The sequence below is a fragment of the Triticum dicoccoides genome, chromosome 6B, assembly GCF_002162155.2.
Source record: "Triticum dicoccoides isolate Atlit2015 ecotype Zavitan chromosome 6B, WEW_v2.0, whole genome shotgun sequence".
NCBI classification, from domain to species: Eukaryota; Viridiplantae; Streptophyta; class Magnoliopsida; order Poales; family Poaceae; genus Triticum; species Triticum dicoccoides.
The window spans coordinates 361616017-361636640 of NC_041391.1; positions in this window are offsets into that span (position 1 = coordinate 361616017).

The window sequence follows — 20624 nt, forward strand, 5'->3', positions numbered from 1 at the left end:
AAAAAGGAGGGGAAAGGGGGGAGCGTAATTAAAAAGGAGGGGTGAGGAGATGAACACTGAGTTTGGCGTTAGGCGTAGAATCTCCGGAGTCTGGCCGCGTTCCATGGGTTCGGCTCGAGTCTATTATCAGATGCATTACATAGACGGTATGCTCCTCCGGTGAGAACTTTGTCAATGACAAGGGACCTTCTCATCTAGGTTTGAGTTTGTCCTTCTTCTTCTCCGGTAGGCGTAGAACAAGTTCGCCGATATTGTAAGTTTTGGCCCGCACTTCTCTGCTTTGATATCGCCGAGCCTGCTGCTGATAGAATGCAGAACGGGCTTTTGCGACATCGCGCTCCTCCTCCAGGGCATCCAAGTTATCCTACCGATCTATCTCGGCTTCCTTCTCTTCGTACATGCGTACGCGTGGCGAATCATCTATTATGTCGCAGGGTAGTACTGCTTCCGCGCCGTACACCATAAAAAATGGTGTATATCCGGTGGTTCGATTCGGCATGGTCCGCAGCCTCCAGAGTACGGAGTCGAGCTCCTCTACCCGGTGTGTATCCGATTCTGTTAAAGATCGCACTAGTCTGGGTTTGATGCCGCTCATAATGAGACCGTTTGCCCATTCGACCTGGCCGTTTGTTTGAGGGTGGTAGACGGAAGCGTAGTCGAGCTTAATGCCCATTTTGCCGCACCAAGTTTTCACTTCATCGGCTGTGGAATTTGAGTCATTGTCAGTGATGATGCTGTGGGGGACACCGTATCGGTGTACGACCCCGGATAAGAAGTCTATTACTGGTCCGGATTCAGCCGTTTTAACTGGTTTGTCTTCGATCCATTTGGTGAATTTGTCCACCATGACCAATAAGTATTTTTTCTTATGGCTTCCCCCTTTAAGAGGTCCGACCATATCTAGCCCCCAGACCGCGAAGGGCCAAGTTATGGGGATTGTTTGGGGAGCGGTAGGGGGCATATGACTCTGATTAGCAAAGAGCTGGCTGCCGATGCAATGTTGGACATGGTCCTGTGCGTCTGCTCGGGCCGTCGGCCAATAGAATCCTGTACGGAAGGCCTTGCTGACTAGCGCTTGAGTTGCGGCATGGTGTCCGCTCAGTCCGGCATGGATTTCAGCCAGGAGTTGCAGCCCTACCTCTTCGGAGATGCACCTTTGGAGTACTCCGGTCGCACTTTTCTTGTAGAGTTCCCCTTCATGGACCTTGTAAGCCTTAGAGCGCCGAACTATGCAGCGTGCTTCATTTTGGTCTTCGGGGAGCTGCTGCCTATTTAGGTAGGCCAAGAAAGGGTCAGTCCACGGGGCGATTACGGCCATGATCTCGTGGGCCGAAGAAGTTATTTCGGTGGCAAAGCCTCCGATTGTGTCTGATGGTTCGGTGTCTGGGGATGTATTCAGATCCGTGATGGTATTGCTTGACTCCCCTTCCCATACCACGGACGGCTTGAACAGCCTTTCTAGGAATATATTAGGTGGGACGGGTCGCGTTTGGCGCCGATCCGGGCAAGGACGTCTGGCGCTTGATTGTTTTCTCGAAACACATGGTGGAATTCGAGCCCCTAGAACCGAGCTGACATTTTGAGGACGACATTACGATAGGCCGCCATTTTCGGATCCTTGGCATCAAAATCTCCATTTATTTGTGATATTGCGAGGTTCGAATCCCCGCGCACTTCCAGGCGTTGGATGTCCATAGAGACCGCCATCCGAAGACCATGCAACAGAGCCTCATATTCGGCTGCATTGTTGGAGTCTGTGTATAATATCTGTAGGACATAATGGACCGTGTCCCCGGTGGGAGACGTCAGGACTACCCCTGCTCCCAGTCCGGCAAGCATTTTGGAGCCGTCAAAGTGCATGATCCAATTGGAGTATGCGCCGTACTCTTTAGGGAGCTCGGCTTCTATCCATTCGGCGATGAAGTCAGCCAGGACTTGCGACTTAATGGCCCGTCGTGGTGTGTATATTATGTCGAACGGGAGGAGCTCGATGGCCCATTTAGCAATCCGGCCTGTAGCGTCGCGGTTATTGATTATGTTGTTGAGTGGTACTTCGGAGGCGACGGTAATCGAAGACTCTTGAAAGTAGTGTCTTAGCTTCCGGGATGCCATGAAGACCGCATATGCTATTTTTCGATAGTGTGGGTATCGAGATTTGCATGGGGTGAGGACCGTCGATACGTAATAAACCGGCTTTTGAAGCGGGAATTTGTATCCGTCCACCTCTTGTTCGACGACGAGCATTGCGCTTACCACTTGATGTTTTGCAGCTATGTATAGTAGCATAGGTTTGCCGATGTTTGGCGTTGTTAGGACTGGATTACTGGCCAATAAGGTCTTTATCTCGTCAAGTCCGGCCGCGACTGCATCCGTCAATACAAAGTGTTCGGTGCACCGAAGGAGGCGGTAAAGAGGCAATGCCTTCTCTCCTAGCCTGGATATAAAGCGGCTCAAAGCGGCCACGCATCTATCTAGTTTATGGATGTGCTTGAGGTCTGTTGGTATAGCCAATTGCGACTGAGCTCGAATTTTTGCTGGATTCGCTTCAATTCATCTATTGGAAACAATGAAGCCCAGCAGCTTCCCAAAGGGTACACCGAAAACGAATTTTTCTGGATTAAACTTGATGTCGTATGTCCGGAGGTTATCGAATGTGAGCCTCAAGTCATCTATTAGGGTTTCGATGTGTCTAGTTTTTATGACCACGTCATCCACATATGCTTCCACTATTTTGCCGATTTGTTTTTCCAGGCATGTTTGAATCATGCGTTGATAGGTTGCGCCGACATTCCTGAGCCCGAAGGGCATAGTGTTTAAGGAAAAGGGGCCATATGGCGTTATGAAAGCTATTGCAGCTTGGTCAGACTCTGCCATCTTTATTTGATGGTATCCGGAGTATGCGTCGAGAAAACACAGCGAGTCGTGTCCAGCTGTGGCATCGATGATTTGATCGATGCGAGGGAGGGGAAAGGGATCCTTGTGGCAAGCCTTGTTGAGGTATTTGAAGTCGACGCATAAGCGCCAAGATTTGTCCTTTTTTGGTACCGTTACCAAATTCGCCAGCCAATCCGGATGTTTAATATCTCTGATGAATCCGGCCTCAAGTAGCTTGGCTAGCTCTTCCCCCATGGCTTGCCGTTTGGGTTCTGAAAACCGCCTTAGGGTCTGTTTGACCGGTTTGTATCCCTTTAGTATATTGAGGCTGTGTTCGGCCAGCCGGCGTGGGATACCTGGCATGTCCGAAGGGTGCCAGGCGAAAATGTCCCAATTCTCGCGTAAGAAATCTCGTAGTGCGGCATCCATCACGGGGCTCAACTGTGTTCCAATGGATGCTATCTTCATGGGATCCGTTGGATGGTCCTGGAATTTGACTATCTCGTTTGCAGGTTTAAATGAGGTGGACTTGGGTCGTTTGTCGAGTATCACGTCGTCCCTGTCCATGGTGGCCCGCAGTGTTGTTAACTCTTCGGCTGCTAGAGCTTCAGATAATGCTTCCAGGGCTAGTGCTGCGGTTTTGTTTTTGGCGTGAAGTGCGACGTCTGGATCACTGGCTAGAGTGATGATTCCGTTGGGCCCGGGCATTTTAAGCTTCATGTACCCGTAATGGGGTACAACTCGAAAGCTTGTAAACGCGTTCCGCCCTAGAAGGGCGTGGTATCCGCTGCTAAAGGGAGCCACTTGGAATGTGATTTCTTCGGACCTATAATTCTCCAGGGTGCCGAATACCACATCGAGTTTGATTTCTCCTGCGCACCGCGCTTCCCGGGTAGGGATGATTCCCCTGAAGGTGGTGCCTCTTTGCTCAATGTGGCCTTTATCAATTTCCATTTTGTTGAGCATTTCTTCATAGATCAAGTTTAACCCGCTTCCGCCGTCCATGAGTACTTTGGTGAGCCGAAAGCCGTCCACGATTGGGCTAAGGACCAGAGTGGCCGGTGCCCGGACAGTCTGGAATCGAGGTTCATCACTAGCATTGAAAGTTATAGAAGTGTCGTTCCAGGGGTTTATCTTTGCCACATGGCAACTTTCCACAGAGCTTCGACGAACCCGCTTGCACCTGTTATTCGAGGCAAAAGTCTCGAAGACTGTTAGTACCGTATTGTGTTTGCTGGCAGGATGTTGTTCCACTTTATGGCTTACAAGAAGATCCTCGCCGCTTTTTGCCACCTGCCGGAGTATCCAACATGCCGTGAGGCTCTGAGTTGGCATTGTATCCGGCGTACTGTGGAGCTTACATGATCCGTTGAGCCATTCTTCCAATACGGATCCCTGCCCTGGGGTGGGCTTCGGTTTCTTGGGGATTGGATCGGACGTCCTACGAGAGTTCGTCCGTTTAGTTCGGGCAAAGTTTTTGGTGAGAGCGGTACTATCCCAAAATTCTGTTTGGGTCTTCCAAGCGCTCTCCATCGCACAGTACTTCCGTACTATGATTTCCAAGTCCGCGAAGCGTAATACGTCACGGCGGCTTATAGCGTTGAGGAGCCCTTCATCCGTGCAGTTTTTGCAGAAGAGCGAGACCGTGTTCTCCTCGCGGCAGTCCTTGATCTTGCTAAGCGCAAGGAGGAATCTGGCCCAGTAATGATGTACCGACTCCTAGGGCTCTTGCCTGATGCGGGAGAGACAATTTAGGTCCAGATAGGTGTTGTTACCAGAATCCGAATTTTGATCCGATCCAACGCCCAAGGGCGCGGGCGGTTCCGACCTCGACAGCTCAAAATCCGGAATATCGCTCGATTTCTTTGGCCCTATGCCCGATTCTAAGCCCGGGGCCTGGGTCATGTTTTCCTTTGAGCAGGTTTTTGGCTCGAGGAATTCGGCAATCCAAACATAATTCGTCTTCAAAGTCGAGGGATAACCCGCGCGTGGTTCCTCCACTATCGCTACCTCGTGGGTGGCCGGCAGGGACCTGATGTCCCTTCGGTCGGGTCTAAGCCCAATCCGGTCATAGTTCGTAGCGACTCCCAGAGCGGCAATGCGATCCAAGAGTTCATTGAGGGAGGAAAGCTCCATTGGATCCATCTGTTCGGCCAGTTCCAAACAGACGTGTAGGTTATGATTGATGACCCAAGAGGCCATCGTCGGCGCCTCCGCCGATGGGGCGGTCATGACAAAGCCGCCGAGTCGGAGCGTCTGGCCTATAGCTATAGCCCCCTCCGAGGTAATGTCGTCCTTGATGACGAGACGAGCCATCGAGCCTTGCGGCGACGTCACAGAGGAACTCTCAATGAAAGCACCAATGTCGGTGTCAAAACCGGCGGATCTCGGGTAGGGGGTCCCGATCTGTGCGTCAAGGCTGATGGTAACAGGAAGCAAGGGACACAGATGTGTACCCAGGTTCTGGCCCTCTCGATGGAGGTGAAACCCTACTTGCTGCTTGATTAATATTGATGATATGGGTAGTACAAGAGTAGATCTACCACGAGATCATAGAGGCTAAACCCTAGGAGCTAGCCTATGATGGTATCAATGTAATTGCGATCGGCCTCTAAGGACCAACCTCTCCGGTTTATATAGACACCGGAGAGGGCTAGGGTTTACATGGAGTCGGTTACAAGGAAGGAAATATAATATCCGGATCGCCCAGCTTGCCTTCCACGCCAAGGAAAGTCCCATCCGGACACGGGCCGAAGTCTTGAGTCTTGTATCTTCACGCTTCAATAGTCCGGACGTTGTACACAGTCCGGCTGTCCGGATACCCCCTTATCTAGGACTCCCTCACCCGCACCCCCCAGTTCCTGCCCAACTCCAAAAACAATTTCTGCCATAACTAATCATCTGAAGTCCGATTTTGACGTTCTTTAGCTCGTTGAGTAGCTATTGACATCCCCCATCCATCTAGATAGGTTCCAACATAATTTTACTCCATCAAAATTTAGGCATTTTTGGCTATGCCATCCACCAAATCGTCTTCAAAACCATCATAGCTTTCCACAACCTAACCCATTTTAATCCATATAGCATTTGTGGTTGCTTGAGTGGTGACTTGAGTATCCTAAGGTGTTTCGGCTACTTAGGGAAGGTAGCTTCTTCATCAACAACCACCACCACTTCTGCGTTTCCTACTCCGGAACCACCATCGCATTTCACTACCACCATTTGACATATGCCTTTGGAGATTTTGAGTTTGCGGATTTTCTGTTTCCTAGGGTGTTTTGGCTAACTAGTAACGGTTCGACATCGTCAATATCATCGCCCAACTTTGACAAGGATTCGACATCGACCACCTCCACCATTTTGACAACCTAACCGTAAGCAAGAACGGTAACCTCCATATCATCTTGGTATCGTGGTATCCCATCATTGTACATTCTTCTTGCCATAGTATTATTAGCCCCGAGCCATTTTGCATCACTTGCCTATCGAGACTAGCCATTTGAGTATTGCCGGCAATTTTACTTGTGCACATTAGTGATCCGAACCTACCATTGCATCCATACCTCATCTAGGTATCAACATATCATCTATTCTGTCACAAGATTGTTCCCGCATACACAATTTCTACCTTTGTTCGAGCATTTTGCAAACGTGGCCAAAGAAAATAAAAAGCTTTTAAGTAAAAAGAGAAAAAGAAAGAGCTTGTAAGCAATAGCCATAGCATCGCCACATTGGATATCATACTGCCATATTGATCATCTTGGATCATCGTCTGTGAAATAACGGAACATCATACATATATAGCATACTTGGGATAGAAAGTTGATACATTTGGCATCTCATAGGTTGTGCACAAGTGTCGTATTCGCCTATTGATCAATCGTGCTAGCATCTCTCCAGAGTTGTGCAACACAAGCATTTTCCATGCATTCCACATATTGAGCTCATTCCTTGGTTGCCTGACCCCGTTTATCCATCTGTGTGTGTGTTTTCGTGTGCCATTCTTTGCTATTGTTCTAGTTGCTTTACTTGCAATTTTGTGAACCTTCTCAAAATTATCGATATCTTGACTAACTTTTGTAGGTGTGAGAAACAAACCTGGTACCAATTCTACTATTGTAGCTTTACATTGTGTGATACTCGATACATCCTCAATCTTCAGAAAATGTAACTTTGGTTTTGTTCTCTCATTTCCTACTAACATTTGATCGAGACTTGTGATGGATAGACAAGGCAAATCTCCTTCAATCTACAGCAACAACGACGAGTTTGGTGGCATGAAACACAACTTGGACGCCAAGATGGATGCTCAAATGGACGAGATCAAAGCCCTCATGAAGTCCTACAAGAGATCTTCCTCATATTCGAGAAGATACTCTAGTGCACATCCTTCCAAGCTACCATCTCTGGCAAGATCACATTAGCATCGAAACCATCACCGACAAGAACATGAAGGTCAAGAGCTCAACACCAGCAACCGCTTAACGACTTCACCATCTACCTTGGCATATTCACCAAGTGACTTCAAGGCATCTTCGCATTTGGACATTTAGCATCTTCGCCTACAAGAACCTCAAAACTACGCTCAAGAGAAGCTCCCCAAGCTCAAGTCTGCGACTTCCATGAGCTACCACGACCTCGACTCTGACCACAAGATTCCTTTCTATGGGACTCAAGACCCCGAGGAGTATCTCGAGTGGCAGCGCAAGATGGACGACTATGTCAAGCTACATCAAGTCCCCATCAAAGATCAAGTGAAGTGTGCCACAAGTAAATTCCACGACTACGCATCCGCATGGTGGCTTCACACACCGTCGAAGAGCTACGCCATGAGTTGGCCCGAGACAAAGAAAGCTATGCAACGAAAGTTTGTGCCTTCCACCTACACGAAAAATCTTCAACGCCAATTGGAGAACACCATCCAAGGATCCAACTCCATCGACAAGTACTTCGAGGAGATGATCAAAGCTTTGCGATGTGCCAACATGAACGACCCCATTAGGATGAAGTTCCACTTCATGATGGGAGTGAACAACAACATCTCCAACATTATATTCCGCAAGAACTACGAGTCCCTCGACAACAACTACATTGGTGCTCTCAAGGTGGAACAATAAATCATGAACGCCAAGGTTTCTCCACCCCAAGCACACTTCTCAAAGACCAAGCTCCAAGACGACAAACATGAGACTAGTAGCACCACGATGTCCAACCCCGACGTGCTCCAAGATGACGCTCCCTCGTTCGACTTCACCGCCATCCCTCTTTGTGGCATTGATGATGCCGAGTCTATTTCGACTCTTTTTCAAGATGTTGCGGTGACGACGGCGACTACAGAGCCATTCGAGGACAATGCTTTGGAGGCGAGTGATAAGGTGTCGAGCAAGGATGATGCTTCCATCTTTGGAGGCGACAGTGATGATGTGCCATCTTCGACCTTCATCCACGGTGACGGTGATGATATCGTTGAGCATGAGATTTTCCCTTTGAATATGGCGACGTATAATTGGATGAGAGACTTATGCACCCATATTGAGAGTGAGAGTGTCTTCACCACTAGCCCCATATATGATGAGTTGCCCCAATTCACATGTGAGGAGAGACACCACCACCACCACTTGAGTGATTTGAGTGACTCCACCATATGTGACTTTGAGTGGACCTACCTTGAGGGAGTGAGTGAGCCACCACCACATAGAGAGAGTGAGATAGTTTATAGGTCTTGTGCGGACATTTTAAATAGTAACGACTTGGCCTCTACCTCTATTTTGTCTTCTCATTTGGTGCTAGTTCCCATATATGATGACGCGCCGATCCTCAATGACTTCATCCTTCCTGTGGATAAGACGATGGCCATGGTGGACCCTTTACCCATATAGCCATTTTCACTTTGCATGATATGCTTATTCCGATGCCTTTGCCATGCATTTGTGACCCATGCTCTGCCTTACACATGATCCATGGTTCTAGTACTTGTATGTGTATTTGCAATCTTGGTGGAGATATTGCTAGCTATTTCCATGATTTCTTTGTGCCCCATGCTATTGATGCTTGTTGTGTTGGGAGAGTCATGATGCACCATTGCTATTTACATAGGACCTCTTTCCAATACAATGATACTACTTTGCTCATATCTTGCTTTCATGCTTGTGATTGCCATGATTGCACACATGCCCACGATTTGCACACATGCCATGATTGCCATGATTACCTCTAGTATGTTGCATCTTTGCACTACTAGCTTGCTTGACTTGATCAATATGATTGCTTGCTTTGTTGCATCACCCATGTTCCATTCTTTCTCGCTTTCTTGGGTTGAGCATATATGTTCATGCCTCTCATGTAATATATCTTGATCATTGTCACTTATCTCCAGTAGTGTCATCTCTCGTATCCTCTTGTAGTGAGTGCAACCATGCTATGTTTGTTGATCTTGGAGACTTGGACATATTACTTGTGATGCATGTTTATTTGATTGAGCTTAATGCCTTTGGTTGTTCTCGCATATTATGCTTACATACAATGCCATGTCCCCTTGTCCTTTCTTATGATAATAACAACGAAAATAGTTGTTGGGTGACTCACCACAGGAATAGGTTTTGCAATGCCGCTAACCTCATTTGTTTTTCCAACTGTTTGTCATGTTCTTTCATTTTGAACGATTCACAAGGTGGTACAATCACGAGACAACTTGTTCATGTAGAGGCGTATACGATGTGCGACACCAACATCTTCAATGTCAAGGCCTTGTGCCAAAACCATGGTGATGAAGATCACGATCCGTGGACGGATCTCTCCCAAGGGGGGCAGGGAAATAATGCGGAGCATCCCTACATCATCCCCGTGGACTCTACTACAACTCGTCAAGCAACTCATGGAACAATGACAAGAGCACGCACCATTGAAACCGAGGTTAACTCTTTCCTCTTCGAACTCCATTTGAATTCACACGAGAGTTGGGTCATACCAAGGAATTGTTCGTGAGGAATCTAGGAGGGAGTCAGAAGCATCCGAGAAGGAGGAGAAGAAAGGAGAATGCCCTAAGCGTGAAGACACGGAGACTCTGGACACCCCGGGTGCGCGGACTCCTACGCCCCGGGTGCCCAAACTCCTACGCCCTAGGTGCCCGGCCACCGGCTGGGAACCGACCTTGACCACACCGGGTGTCCAGCCAAGGAGCCTTGAGTGCCCGGCCCTGCCAGCCTTGGCACAGCCCCGCCACCCCGGGTGCTCGATCAACTGGGCCCGGGTGCCCGGCCTGCCTTGCTGGGCGCTGGCTGTTGCCCCTGGGTGCCCGTACGCAACAGCCACGGAGGCCCGGCTCCCCCTGAGCACCCCGGGTCCCCGGACCTCTGATCCTCAGGTGCCCGGCCCCTCCTTTGGCGCAGGTCTCTGTTTGGTCCGGGTGCCCGAACCTCTTTTCCCCGTGTGCCCGGACCCCTCCGATATGCTTGCTTGCATTTAGGGTAAAAATGACCCTTGTACCCCTTTCTCCTCTTATTTTGTCCCTAGCCTCTATAAACTCTTCCCCTAGCTCATTCTTTAGGGTAGCAAAGGATATGACATGATTTAGTTGAGCTTTGCTCCTTGTACCTTCTCTTGAGAGAGAGAGAGAGACCTCTCCCATGGAGATCAAGGCCTCCTATGGAGAAGATCCCAAGTGGATTCAAGCCCCCATCTAGGGAGGGATCCCCATCATAGGATCATCAAGACCTCACCTCCTCTAGGATTGGGAGGAACTTTACCCTAGTGCTTGTTTCCTTTGATTGTTCATGTATTCTTGTGGATCTATGTGTTTGATACTCTAGCGGATGTGTGATTGGGTTTGTTTTGAGTGATTTCCCTTGTGTGTTCCTGTGTTCTTTCTCCTTTCCCCCCTCCAAGTGTGATAAGATCCCCCCTACGGTTCCACCCTACAATAGGGGGTCATGAATCCACTTGTGGGATCTTCTCCTATGAGGCCTTGGTCTCCAATGAAGTAGGTACAAGTGGATGAGCAAAGCTCTATCTCCAAAATGAGCTATCACAATGCAAACCCAAAAATGTTGGGGAGGAAGGAGTATATATAGTCTAGAGGGGCGAAGTGATACATAGGCTTCGACCCGAGTCAGTTTGCGAAGCCAGGCGTCGGACGTTCGGATCCGACCAGTTGTCCGGTGGCTCACGGGGATCCGGACGTCCGATAGAGTCCAGAATTCCGGCAATTCGGCACGAGCGTGGCGAGGTTGGATTTTTGAAGCGAGTCAGACGTCCAATGTAGCGGTCGTCCAGAGGACTTCGGATTTCTTGCATGTTGGTTCTGTGATGGAGATGCTGGATTTTCGGAGGAGTTCGGTCATCCGGTAGTAGGGGGTATTGGACGTCCAGTCCGGACTGGTCATCTGGGCGTTGTAGCACTACGCGTCTGGGCTTTCTGGCCAACTGATTTCCCAGGAGCCGCACGTCCGGTGTAGGCTGGTCATCTCGCGGATGAAGCTTTTGGGCGGCTCTTCCACTTGGTCCCCGCACTGGGTGTCCTCGCCATCTAGTCCGTTGGATGTAGTAGCTCCGTGGCTTTGCTCTAATTATCTAGTTACACAGAAGGTGTCCGCTTGAGGTAGTATCCATGTCTCACATGTGAAATGAGTTAGTTTCATAGAGGAGCGAGTTCACCTTAGCTTCGATAGCCCTTGCTCGAGCTCTAGTCATTGGTACATGTGATGTTTTGGGAGACGAAGGTAGGTCCATGGGGATGACTGTAGGATGCTCTGCATCATCTCCCCCCTTGGGAAATATTCGACCTCGGATCGAAAACCTCATTACCATGGTAGGGAGAGATCTTTGGCGTTGATGATGTCGCTCACGGAGTACTTGTCGTGTGGTATGTCAATCTTGTAGGCTTTTTTGTTGTAGAGTGCACTCACCTTGAATGGCCCATTGCTCGAGGTAGTAGTTTGGACTTGCGTTCATTGGGGAAGCGATCCTTGCAAATATGTAGCCACACAAGATCATGAATGTTGAATATCATGGGTTGCTTGTTGATGCTGATCTTCATCGTGAGTCATTGTATGTGGCGCTTGATGGCGTGCGTTGTATCATCATGCACCTCATTGAGATAACTCACTCGTGCACTCATGTCCATGTTGATGCACTCTTGTAGAGGTAGAGGTAGAGGTAGAATGTCCAGTGGGGACAATGGATTGAAACCGTAGATGACCTCGAAGGGGGACTTGTCGGTAGTCAAATGTCTTGCTCGATTGTAGGCGTACTTGGTGATGGGTAAGCACTCCTCCCACTCCTTGATGTTCTTCTTGATCAACACTTGGAGGAGAGTAGATAGCATCTGGTTCATGACCACCGTTTGGCTGTTGGTTTGATAATGGTATGCCGAAGAGAATAGAAGCTTGATTCCGAGCTTGGCACAACACATCTTCCAAAAGAAGTTAAGGAACTTGATGTCACGGTCCGACACGATAGTCTTTGGCACTCCATGTAGACGCACGATTTCCCTACAAAAGAGATTTGCAACATGTGAAGCATCGTCTATCTTGTTACATGGAATAAAGTGTGCCATCTTAGAGAAACGGTCCACAATAACAAATATCGAATCCTTTCCATTTTGAGTTCTAGGCAAACCTAGCACAAAGTCCATACTAATATCTTCCAAAGGGTGATACAGAATAGAAAGTGGCATATATGGACCATGGGGTTGAGCTTTAGACTTAGCTTTGCGACATGTAGAGCACAAGTTGGTGAAGTGTGATAGGTCACAGGACATCTTGGGACAATAGTAGTTCTTGAAGAGTGTAGCAGAAGTGTTTTCCTGTCCAAAGTGTCCCATAAGTCCTCCTCCATGAGCCTCTTGAAAAAGTAGCAAACAAAGAGAAGAATCATGTATACAAAGCTTGTTATCTCTCATTAGATAATCATCCTTAATATAGTATTGCTCCCAAGATGTATTCGTCAAGCATTTGGCATATGGAATTGCAAAAGTAGGATAACACACATACAAGTCTTTTATGTGCTTGAAACCAATGACGTTCAATTCAAGTTGAGTTACAAGCATGCATTTGGGGAAAGACTGTCCATCACAAATTTTTCCTTACCTTTGATGTACTTGATGAAATAAGAAAATGACTCAATGAACTCGTTCCACCTGGCTGGTGCTTATTTATTTTTGTTTGACCTTTAAGGTATTTAAGCATTTCATGATCCGTACGAAGAACATATTCATGATGACGGAGATAATGCTCCCAAACATGCAAGACTCTCGCAAAAGCATAAAATTCTTTGTCATAAAGGGGGTATTTAAGTTAAATGGGGCACTCTCACAAAACCAAGAACATAATGCATCACACGCATGCAAGTGCTAGGTGCTTCCATAGGCATGACTAACCACTCATACAAGCCAAACTTGGTTTTGAAAGTGGTTTTCTATTCATCACCCTCATGAATGCGAAATTTGGTAATAGCCACTTTTAAGATCAATTTTCGAGAAAACTGTGGCTCCACTAAGCTCATCTAGCATACTGTCACGGCATGGAATTGGATGCCTATAGCAAACGGTGATAGCATTTATGGGACGGCAATCGGAACACATGCAAAAACTACCATCCCTCTTAGGCACAATAATAACCGGGACAACACAAGGACTTAAGCATTCACGTACATGCCCATTCTCAATGAGGTGTTATACTTGCCTTTCTATTTCCTTGGTTTCTTCGAGGTTCACAATGTATGGTGCCTTGTTCGGTAAAGGTGCACCAGCCATGAGATCGATGTGGTGTTAAATGCCTTGTAGTGGAGGTAGTCCGAGAGGTAGCTCATTAGGGAATATGTCCGTGAATTCCTGCAATAGAGTAGACAACACTAGAGGTAGATGGTGAGAGGTGTTAGTTCTTGCAGCTTCGTATTTGCACACTAGGACATGGTGTATAACACTCTATGGGTTCTCACACACTTCTGTCATGTCTCTTTTGGTAGCTAAAAGAACTTAGTTTTTATTGTCGCTCATCGTGGAGGCACTTGATTTTGGCTTGTGTCGCTCACTCTGTTTAGGATGGCTCACTCTCTCATTATTCTCTCTACAAGGGGTGGATGCTTGCTTGTCGACGACCACTTGACTTGGCAACATGGGTCGTAGCACGTACTCCTTTCCCATCATCTTGAAGCTATAGTGATTTGTTCACCCATTGTGGATGACGTCGCGTTCAAATTTCCAAGGTCGCCCAAGTAGGAGCTGGTAAACGGACATGGGAACCACATCACACTCCAACGTGTCTTTGTATGCTCCAATCTTGACGGAGACTTGAACGGTGTCCTCCACTAGAATGGTGCTGGAGTCGCTAAGCCATTGGACCTTGTAGGGACGAGGATGCTTCATTTTGACCAATTGTAGCTTGTCACATAGCTCATTGCTTGCAAAATTGTGGCAACTTCCTCCGTCGAGGATGACCTTCACGGAACGCCCATTGATGCCTAGAGATCAGTTCTTTGAAGAATTAAAATGCAGATAAAGAAAACCAAGTCAAGCTAGAGAGACAAGATGTCACTAAGGGAAAAACCTCCCTTGCCGGGCAGGTGAGCCTGGCGAGGATGAGGATTGCCTAGAAGATAAGACACTAGACCGCCCCGGTAGGCTTGCCGGGCATGGCAAGGGTGGGCTGCCCCACCAAAGCTTCACCGCTCCACCTCACAGCGACGCAAGTCATCAATTATTGCGGTATCAAGCCCCTGAGTGACTAAGTGGCTGCTTCTTGCCACATGGCACCCACTTCCTACGGAAAACACCTCCAAATGACACCCGTCATGAGACGTGTCAAGCAAGCAGGCGCAAAGCTGGCAAAACAGCCCAGCAAGGCTTGCGGGGCATGCTGTGACGTGACACCAAGCGGCGCATTTGATGTGCTCTGTTCGCCTGCAGAGTTAGGTACGATAGCACTATTCGCTATCTAATCAGTGTGTAATGACTGATTTGCCACTGTGGTGACCCCTGGATCTATAAAAGGAGGCCCATGTCAATGATAGAAAGGATTTGAACCCTCGCACATTCACACACGCTTAGCTGCTCTCGCCCCGACGCAACCCTTCCGGGCAAGAGCACCGCATTCTCCATTATCAATTCACCAAACCAGGAGTAGGGTTTTACGCCTCGCAGTGGCCCGAACCTGGGTAAAAACTGCCTGTGTGATCTCTACCATGCTATGTTACGCTTCTCTGCTCTTTGTGCAACGTGCCCATCCCCCCGCCAAACCACAAAGGGGCTCATGGCCCCTTAGGTGGCCATGGTTTCCCACGACATCTTTGCGTGCCAGGTAGGGGGACGTGCGCTTGCGCGAACCCAAGAAGCGTGCGTAGGGCATCATCTTCATTGCCATTTTCTTCGTCAGCGGATCCATCGACCATGGTGCCCAAGAAGAAGCCCGGTGCCGCAGCTCATACGTCCACCTCGAAGGCCCCGCCATGCGTGGCCACTTACACCATGGGGGCTACAGGGACACGCTGGGATGTGGATGCTACGGGGAATGTGGTCGACGCAAGCATCGTCTTCACCACCTCCCCTGCGGCCAAAACAGGAGTAGGAGGCATCAGGGAAGGACAGTGTCAGCAGCACCCGGCGGCAACACTCCACGAGGTACAGGTGGAGAGATTATTCCATCGCTACCCCTCCACCCGGCCGAAGGGCACAGTCGTAGAGGTGGCTATCGTTCTGGGGCGAATCGCAACTCTCCGGTCGCTCCCACTACAGGCGCAACCGCAGGGCATGCACCACCCATGAGCTAACCTAGCATCCAAGCGCAACGGAGCCACTGGTCCTCAACAGCCTCCACCTGGTTGCCACACCGTCCAAGCGGCAGGCTCGCAGTGATGACGCGGTCGCTACCGGCACCATTAGGAGGTGGGCAACGCTGCGGTCTACATCATCGTCACCCTGCCAAGCACCGCCTCCGAGGCCATGGCGCGGGCCCAACTGCTATTGAGATTTCTGGCGGCAACCGATCAGATGGATGAGTGGCGAGCCACCATCCAAAGCCTGATTGGTTTCATTGAGGCGGGAGGATCACAGCGAGCTGGCCCGCCAAGGCATCCCCAGGCGCCGACAACTATCAAATCCCTAGTTCTGGTATGACCTAGACTAGCTAGTCATGTGTGCATCATGTTTAAACTCCTTTTAAAATTGAATTGGGGATTTGTGAAACCCTCAGAAATCATTTTTGGAAATGACCCAGATAAAAATTGCGCCAAAAATTTCCAAGAATATTTTCATGTTGCTCTCTGAAAATATTAGTGAGAGGTAAAATTCAAACCAATATTTTTAGGAGCTCATAAATATTTATTTTGGCCATTTGGAACTAATGCATAATTATTTGCATTGGATATATATATGTTATATATGTCCAATAATTCTGTTATTTTTGTGAGGAGATTTGGATTAATCCAACTTGTCCCTGCAAAGAGCTACACAATTTTATTAATTGTCCAGTGGCTAAATTGAAATAAAAAACAAATGCCAGGAAACAGAAAACAGAAAAGAATTAGATAAAGAAACTCACCTGGCTCCACTGGCCTAGCACTGCGTGGCCCAGCCAACTAGCCGTGCCAGTCACCCCCAACCTCCCGCCAGGAGGCCAGGGGCACGTGGTCGCTGCGTGCACGCACGTGTTCGGCCACGCAGCTGCCTGCCTGTCCTCCCCCTCGACGCCTGGACGTCCTCGACGACGCCACGCGCCGCCCCAAACCTCTCTCACTGTCTCTCGCTCTCCCTCCTCCCATGGATCCCTACCTATCACCGCAACCGAGCGCTACCATCACCGCCGCTCGCCGTTCCCGTAGGTACTGCCTCCCCCTCGCCCTCTCTCCGTGTCTGCAAGCCCAGCCACGTCGCCTGCTACCTCTCTGTCAAGCCACGCAGCGCGGGAGGCCCTGGAGCATCACCATCGCCGTCGTCTTCACCTCCGGCCACCAGAGATCGCCATCGCCGCACCGTCCACCTCAGCGCATCCCCAGCCACACCAAGCAGCCCTGCGAGTCCACTATGAGCTCCTGCTCTGTTTCCTCCTTGTCGTTTTGCCATTCGCGCGCCGTAGATCTGTCGGCCGTCTTGGCCGTGGCACCTCGCCGCCATCCATGTCGCCGCTGTCGCGCTAGCCACTGTAGCTCGCGCCCCCACACGCCATCGCGCTCAGCAGCCCCCCAGCAGGCCAACGCCATCTCCCGTAGCTCCTGCCATGCCCCGCAGCCTGCGCTCGCTCAGAGCCAAATTCCGACCACCATGAGCTTCGCTCCAGTGAGCTCCGCCGCCCCCGCGACCTGCTGCCACCTCCCCTGGATGCGGGAGAGCACGAGCCACGCCCCGGTGCTCTTAGCCGCCGCCCCCGTGGCCTGTGGCGCGAACTCCGCCGAGCCCCGTGGTCGCCGGCGACGACCTCGCCGGCCTGACAGGTGGGCCCTATTGTCAGGTGATTAGCTTTGTGCTAATCACCACTTAACAAACCCCCTGACACCGACTAGTGGGCCCCAGCACCATTAATCCTGTAATTAGGATAAATTAACCCCCTGCTTAACTGTGACACTGATGTGTGGAACCCACATGTCAGGTTTGACCCAGTCAGTGCTGTTGACTTGCTGACGCAAGCATGACCTAGTGCTGACGCAATTAACCTTTTTCTGGTATAAAAATAAATCAGAAAAATCAAGAAATTGTTATAAACTTCAAAAATTCATAGAAATTCAACCGTAGCTCAGATTGAAATATTATATATATGAAAAATTATCAGAAAAATTTAATCTATCCATCTATACTAGTTTCATGCATGGAAAACCAATTTATACATACTGTATAGGTGAAAACACATAAATGGTTTTTATAAAGGCTTATTTTGGAGTTGCATTTGAATCTTTGGTTCAAATGGACTTCGTGCAAATGAATGCTAGTTGCATTAGCTCAAACAATGTCACATCTACATGCCATGATCATTCATCATATTCTTGCATATGTTTGGGTATTGATTGTTGCCGGTGTCAAAACCGGCGGATCTCAGGTAGGGGGTCCCGATCTGTGCGTCAAGGCTGATGGTAATAGGAAGCAAGGGACACAGATGTTTTCCCAGGTTCGGGCCCTCTCGATGGAGGTAAAACCCTACTTCCTACTTGATTAATATTGATGATATGGGTAGTACAAGAGTAGATCTACCACGAGATCGTAGAGGCTAAACCCTAAGAGCTAGCCTATGATGGTATGATTGTAATTGTGATTGGCCTTCTAAGGACCAACCTCTCCGGTTTATATAGACACTGGAGAGGGCTAGGGTTTACATGGAGTCGGTTACAAGGAAGGAAACATAATATACGGATCGCCAAGCTTGCCTTCCACGCAAAGGAGAGTCCCATCCAGACACGGGCCGAAGTCTTGAGTCTTGTATCTTTACGCTTCAATAGTCCGGACGTTGTACACAGTCCGGCTGTCCGGATACCCCCTTATCCAGGACTCCCTCGGTAGCCCCTGAACCAGGCTTCAATGACGATGAGTCCGGCGCGTAGTATTGTCTTCGGCATTGCAAGGCGGGTTCCTTATCCGAATACTCCAAAGTACATGTTACGACGAATAATGCCCGGCCTCCAATCCATGTTGTGCTCCTCGGCTCCAGTGCCTCAATAATGGCCACCTCCACGTGTCGAGCGAATGCGAGGAGTCAAGGCGCTTTTACATTTGACACCCTCGATCCTCCGGACTGACCGCCTATTTGAAGGGACAGGGATTCTCAGATCCAAACCTCACTCTCCTCCCTTCAGCTAGCATCCAGTAAAGCGCTCTGCGAAAAACCATTCCAACATGGCCAGCCGTCGCAGCTCTTCTGCTTGTCGTCCTCGCTCTAAGTCGGGGGATTGGGGAGAGTGTTCAGTTCCTCACAGTCATTTGATAAAGTTACAAACCCAAGGGTTTCTCCCAGCGGCGTTCATGATCTCTGTTCGAGCCGGAATAGCCACTTATGACGGAGGGGAACAAGCGGAGGGATCTCCAAGCCCATCTCCAGACGAGCGCGTATGCCTCATCTCGCATTTGCTAAGGGGCATCGAGTTTCCTATTCACCAGTTTCTTCGCGGGCTCCTAGAGTTCTACGGCCTCCAGTTGCACAATCTTACCCCTGCCTCTATTCTGCACATATCTGGGTATGTCGCACTTCGTGAGCTGTTTTTAGGCTACGAACCTCACTTCGGATTATGGAGGAAGCTGTTCTGCCTTGTTCCACGCACCCAGGGAGAGTCCCTATATCAAGTGGGCGGGGCCGAAATATGGCGCATTGCCGAATCCGGATACCTATCCGGCACTCCCAAGAAGACACCAGAAGACTGGCCTTCAGAGTGGTTTTATATTGACGACGTTCGCCTTCAGATCCCATCCGGACAGGTCTCCCCAAGTTCAGCAACGCCCCACCGAGGGCACGCCAAAGTTGCCCCCCCCCCCCGCGGCCCTCAAGAAGAGGATACAAGGGAAATACATTCCCTGATGAGTAGGATAAAGTTGCTGGCCAAATTCGGACTGGCGATAGTCGAGGTTATGGCGATATGCATAAGGTGGGGAGTGCAACCGCTTCAATATCGGGGGAAGCCCATGTGGCACTTCAACGGGGAACATGACGCCACTCGTTGCGGCCGTAAGGGTCTAGACTCCGCCACCGCTTTAGCAAGGATATTGTTCGATTTGTACAAAGGGGAAGAGGAGGAGTTCCTCCGCATTAAAACGTGGGACGGATTCTCCATGTACAACCCTCTAGAGTGGATAAGTTGCCATTCTTTTCCTTGCTTCACTTACTTTAGAGTCCCTCTGCTAAGATTACCTGCATTGATGTTTCTGAGCAGGAACTGAGGAGGGCCGTAGAAGGAATCTTCAGCCCCTCCCAGCAGCCAGAGGACCCCGGAAGGGCCCTAGATCTGGGACTCAAAGAAGATCCGAATATCACCGTGGAGCTTGTCAATGGGGTATTTTATCAAGCGAGCTGGGATGGCGCTTCAGTGGACATTACGGCCGACTATCCTGGACTGCTCCCTGTGTCGCGTGTAAGCCGAACTAAAACACTATCCTCCGAAGGGGACTCTCCTCCGGATTATGATTTACTCTTGAGGCGTCGTGCTGTTTGCAGAGACGACGGTTGGAGCGTGGGTCCGAGCCCCTAGGGACTCGTCAACCACGGGCATCCGGATCGGGCAGGCTCAAGTGGAAGGCGGTGAGGGTTGACACTCCGTTGCAGAGGTAAAGTAATAACCTGTCCTGCGGTTATAGTATTTGGAATATGACAGCGCCCTTTGTGTCTGGCAGGAAGAGGAGCAGCCGGACTATATCCGGGGGTCCCACCAACCATGCCTCCACTAGCCAGGTTCCAGAACTGGCTTCGAGGGCGGAGGCGGACACGGGGCCTGAACCGCGCAGTTCTCCGATAGAGGACGCGGATATGTGTTCGGCCACGAACTCCGAGGTGGAGAGCGCCATGAATCACCGGCGCCGTAGGGCCGTGCTTCGGAACAACATCTTTTCCGAAGAGGCTTTTAATGCCTTCAATTCGGCAGACGCATACGTCCGAGCTGCTCGAGGCGGGCTGGCCCGGGCGACGAACCAGTACACCAAAGATATACGGGTAAGAAATTTTGACAAGTATATATAGCGGTAGCCCCTGAGACTTGAAATAGTTGGGACAACTGTTTGAAGGATCAATTTAAGTACAGGTCCTCGTGGACAAGAATGAACATATGGCTCGGGAACTGGAGGCATGTAA